Source organism: Apodemus sylvaticus, chromosome 3 (genome assembly GCF_947179515.1).
Source record: "Apodemus sylvaticus chromosome 3, mApoSyl1.1, whole genome shotgun sequence".
Classification (NCBI taxonomy): Eukaryota; Metazoa; Chordata; class Mammalia; order Rodentia; family Muridae; genus Apodemus; species Apodemus sylvaticus.
The window spans coordinates 104,073,456-104,079,236 of record NC_067474.1 but is presented as its reverse complement, the minus strand read 5'-3'; positions in this window follow the sequence as shown (position 1 = coordinate 104,079,236).

Below are 5,781 nucleotides of genomic sequence, written 5' to 3'. Positions count from 1 at the left end.
GATGGATGTGTGAACAAGTTGAGGAGAAGCTGAAAAATGGGTAAATCTTCATGCTTCCATGTCCTTATACACACCTCCAGCAGAAGGCGTGTCCAGGATTAAAGGTGTGTCATCCTGGTTTAGGATCTGGACTAAGGGTGTATGTCCCATCCAGCAGAAGGCATGTTCCAGATTAAAGGTGTGTCATTCTGGCTTAGGATCTGGATTAAGGGTATACGTCTTCCACCCTCCAGCAGAAGGCATGTCCAGGATTAAAGGTGTGTCATCATTGTTTAGGAACTGGATTAAATGTGTAGGTCTTCCACCGTCCTGTTCTTGCCTAGAAGTCATTAACAAAATTCAATCAGAAAATATCTCAGAGATATGTCTTCCTGTGTTGATATTTGTTTTATCTAGATATTTTCAAGTGGTAACCAAGAGTATACATCAGAAACTTGACCTCAGAAAAATGTGTTTTCAGCTCCCTAGAAACATTAAAAGTAGCGTATACCCCAGCGCGTAATACTTTCATTTCTGATGATTACCATCAGATGGCTGCAATACCTCAGTATTCCAGTATTCCCAAGTATAGTTGCTAATGATCTCTTTCTTTGCCTTACCTCCTGTATTTGTCACGGTTCTCTAGAGGAGCAGAACTTGTTTTGTTGTTGTTGTTGTTGTTGTTTGTTTTTTTTTGTTGTTGTTGTTTTGTTTTTGTTTGGTTTGGTTTTGATTTTTTTTTTGAGGCTGGGTTTCTCTGTATAGCCCTGGCTATCCTGGAACTGACTCTGCAGAGCAGGCTGGCCTTGAACTCAGAAATTGGCCTGATTTTTCCTCCTAGAGTGTTGGGATGACAGGTATGCACAACCACCACCCAGCTAGAAGCAGAACTTATACAATGAGTCTTTCTATACATTTATAGAGGCAATGATTTGTTATAATGGCTTATAGGTTGTGCTAACCCTAAAACAACAATGGTTCCATGTGGTCTACAAGAGTAAGAATCTACTACTTGTCCAGTTGCAGAGGTTGAATGTCTCAGTTGATCAGTTTTTATGATTATGATCATTATTATTATTTAATCTTTATTTCAACAGTCCAGGATTTATTCCCCTCCAGCTCTACCCACTGATTATTCCACGTACCAAATCTCCCACCCGCTCCTGTCTCTAAGAGGATGACCCCACACTACCACATAAGACCTCCCCACACTCTGGGGTTCCAAATCTGTCAAGAGAGAGTTACATCTTCTCTGATTGAGTCCAGACCTGGCAGTCCTCTGCTGAATATATGTTGGGGGCCTCCTATCAGCTGGTTAATGCTCCCTAGTTGGTGGCCTCATATGGGATCACCCTCTGCCACAGCTTCTTGCAGCTACTTCCTAATTCCATCACAGGGATCACCAGCTTCTGTAGATTGGTTGAAGGTAACTATCTGCATCTGACTCAGCTGCTTGTTGGGCCTTTCAGAAGACACTCAGGATAGGTGCCCCTATTTGTAAGCCCACCAGTATTAGTGTCAGGACTTGGGGTGTTCCCCTGAGCTGGATCAGAATTTGAGCTTATTACTAGAACTCTTTTGCTCAGTCATTTCCCCATTTCTGTCCTTGTAATTCTTTCAGATAGGAACAATTCAGCGAGAGAGCATTTGACTGGGGATGGCAACCACATTCCTCCATTTGATGCCATGTCTTTCTTCAGGAGGTCAACTCTAGGAGTTTCTTCTCCCTACTTATGGGCAGTTCAGCTAAGGTCCCTCCCTTTGAGTCCTGAGAGTTTCTTTCCTCCTGGGTGTCTGATACATTCTTGAGTGTCCCCCACCTCCAAGTCTTGAGCCTGCTTGTTTCCATTCTTTCTTTTGCCCCTAGGGCTTCAGTATTGTTCCCCCTGCCACCCAATACCTGATCTTGTTCCCCTTTCCCCCTCACTGTCCCTCTCTCACCCAGTCCCCTCCCTCCCTCTGCTCTCTGTGATTGATTTGTTCTCCCTTCTAAGTGGAACTGAGGCATTCTTACTTCGGTTTGTTAACCTTCTTGAGTTCTGTGGATTGTACCCTAGGTATTCTGCACATTTTTTGGCTTCCATCCACTTATTACTGAGTACATACCATGCATGTTTTTTTGGGTTTGAGTTACTTTACTCAGAATTGTATTTTCTATTTCCATCCATTTACCTGCAAACTCTGGATATCCTCATTCTTAATAGATCTGTAGTATTGCACCCTGTACATAAACCACATTTACTGTATCCATTCTTTTGCTGGAGGACATCTGGATTTGTTCCAGCTTCTGGCTATCACAAATAAGGCCACTATGAACACAGTGGAACAAGTGCTGCTGTAACATGGTGGGGCAACTTTTGGGTATAAGCCCAAGAGTGCTATAGCTTGGTCTTCAGGGAGATCTATTTCCAATATTCTGAGGAACCTCAGGATAGATTTCCAGAGTGGTTGTATAAATTTGCAATTCCAGCAGAAATAGAGGAGTGTTTCGCTTTCTCCACATCCTTGCCAGCATTGTTGTCTCCTGAGTTTATGATTTTAGTCATTCCGATTGGTTTGAGGTAGAATCTGATTGTTGTTTTTATTTGCATCTCCCTGATGACCAAGAACTTTGAAAATATCTTTAAGTGCTTGTCAGCCATTCACTAGTCTTCTGTTGTGAATTATCGGTTAATTCTATACTCCATTTTTTGATTGTGTTGTTTTGTTATTTTCAGTTTAGCCTTAAGAAATCAAATATTTTAAGTTCAGACTCCATTTTAGAGACCCTGACCTAATTTTAAACTCAGGTAAACTAACAGGCTGGTGACAAGGTCCAGTCTTCAAGTTGATCCCTAACAAAACTGTTCCCTAGTTCCATTCTCTATGCTAATTCCAACAAGATGAGCTTTTGCAGTTTACAGATTCAACAAGACCAACATCTCCAGATTATTTCCCCAACAAACCTGCTCTCCATGTGACAAACCTACCACTTGCCTAATGATGACCAATACAGAGTAGAGCAGAAATTAAGTTTATGATATGACTCCCAGCATAAAGCAATTATGTTAAAGGCCACAGTAACTTTCCAATCCGATGCTTACACATGTACTCTGTTTTCTGCTTACTATAAAGCCTTTCCCAGAAACATATTCATGGGTCTGCCACCAAAACCATCCTCTGGGATGGTGGGGCAGTGAGAGGTTGAGGGGTTGGGTGGAAGCTAACTTAAACAGATTAAATATCCTGGTGTGTGTTGCATCATATCTGAGGCTGTCTGGTTTTTCGAGGATCAGTAATATTTCAACAGCACTACTGTTCTTGAGTTCTTTATATGTTTTGGACATCAGGTCCAGGCATTGTAGTATATGCCTTTAATCCCAGCAATCAAGAGATAGAGGCAGGCAGAGTTCAATGCCACCCTAGTACTGAAGCTGTTCCAAGTTTAAAAAATAATGCTTAGGACCAGACATGTTGATATATACCTTTAATACTAGAACTAAGTGGATAGTGACATGCAGATCTCTGAGTTCAAAGTGAGTTTACACAACAAGTCCCAGGACAGCAAATCCTAAGTATTGAAGGATTTAATAGAATAAGGGAGACATGTTCCAGCCACAGGAAGTAGCAAATTGCAAGAACTTTACCCTCTGGCTCTAGCTTTACATTCAAACATAGAATGGATTATAGGGACAATGCTGGCTAGTAGAGCCAAGAAATTAATAGTGATAAACAGAGGCCATTTTACTGATTTGAAGTCTTCTGGGCAGTGTTTTCTGAGAACATAAAGAAGCTGTGTTTCAGAGATAATAAGACTGTAACTAGTGCTGCATCTAAACTTAGTAATGTAAAACTTTCACCTGGGTTGTAATGCTTTGGAAGACATTTAGGAGCCATGGAGTTGGGGATTTGAGAGTTGATGCAGAAAACACACAAGCACCAAACTCAGTCAGATCGGGATTATTTATTGAATCCATACACTAATACTTACTGTTCATATGAGGTACATAATTCATGTGTTTGAATAAGCCTATGAGGCCATTGAATAGATTGCAGTGATTAAAATATGCTTGGCCTAGTGAGTCTCATTATGAAGAGTTGTTGCCTTTTTCGAGTATGTGTGGCCTTGTTGAAGAAAGTATGTCACAGCTGGGAATGATGGTACATGCCTGTAATACCAGCCCTTGGGAGGTAGTGGCAGGTGGATTTCAAAATTCGAGGCCAACCTGGTCTACAGAGTGACTTCTAAGACAGCCAGGACTACACAGTGAATCCCTGTCTCTACAAAGCTAAAAAAAAAAAAAAGTAAACAAAACAAAAGAAAAAAGGAAGTGTGTCACTATAGTTGTGAGATTTGATGTTCCAATGCTCTAACTCTACCCAATGTATGATGAGAGTCCTCTCCAGGCTGCCTTTGGATGAAGAAATAGACACTTGCCTTGGTCATGGTACCTGTTCACAGCAGTAAAACCCTAAGAAAGAAACTGCTACCACTTGAAAGATATTGCTTTTATAGGCCTAACCATGTTTTTGTTTAGAAGAATGTGTGACTTTGGATTTGGAAAGCCATGGAATGTTTAAGTGTGGCATAATCAGCCATCCTAATAGGAGTATGGAAGACATTGTTGATTTGAATGATTTTATCTGTGTACACCTGGCCCAAGAGGTTTTAGTGGAGATCTTCCTTATTTGGTATAGACTGATTTTTGTAGTAATTTTGTAAAGTATGTGGCATGGTTTTGCCCTTAAATGAAGAGTCTGCCTATGGCTATGGTGAAGTGGCTCCAATTAATTGCATTGACAAACAAGTCTCAACAAAGCACAGGAGAGAAATTTTTCCTGTTTAAGTCTCATTAAGAACATTTTGAGCAAGCATAGAAAGCTTAGAAGAAAAAAATATAAAATATATGCTTCTAGTCTTAAAGAGGCACCAGGAAGTGAAATGGAGCTAAATCCTGTGTTGTGGGACAGAACATATTGAGAGAGTGGGACTTTGAGGCCAGAATTTCCCTAGTGAATGTTAGATCAAGGCATTCTGGTACACACCTTCAATCTCAGGAGATAAAGCCAATCAGATGTCTAAGTTAAAGGTGACCTGGGACAGAGCAAGATTTAGGTGAAGAAAAGCTTAAGTCCAGGCATGGTGGTACATACCTTATTCTCAGGAGGCAGTCAAGTAGATCTGTGAGTTCAAGGTCAATCTACAGAGCAAGATCCAGGGCAAACAAGCATAAGGAGTGAATAAGTTGGAAAACAGTAGGCTAGAGATAATGTAATGTGCCATGTTCCAGTTCCTGTAAGCAGCAGAACTTTGGCTGCTCCAGCCATATGCCTCTAGCTTTAGAATCAAGAATAGAAGGAACAAGTGGGATGACAATTGATGTGGGATAGATGAATCCTAGAAATTAGTGGTGATTAACAAGAGACCAGCATCACTGAGGTGAAATATTCTTGGAATCATTTTCTTGGATCACAAGAAGCTGTGTTCCAGAAATAGCAAGGCTGTAACTCATGTTTCATCTGACATTGGTAATTTCTAACAGCCACACATGTGGCACTTGTTTAAAAGCATGAAGGGGTCGTGTTGAACAACTGAGGACTTGTGCTGTGAGATGCCATAGAAGATTATTGGTGAAGGTTCAGCCTTAGTTAATGTTTAGTGCCCAGGACTGAAGGGGTCATGCAAAGAATTTGAGTCTTGGCACCATGAAGAGCCAATGAGAGGCTATTGGTGAAGCATAGTTGTAACAGAAGACCCAATGTATTGGAGATGCCAGTACCATGGAATGTTTACCAAGAACATCCCTGGAAGTGGAGTGGATT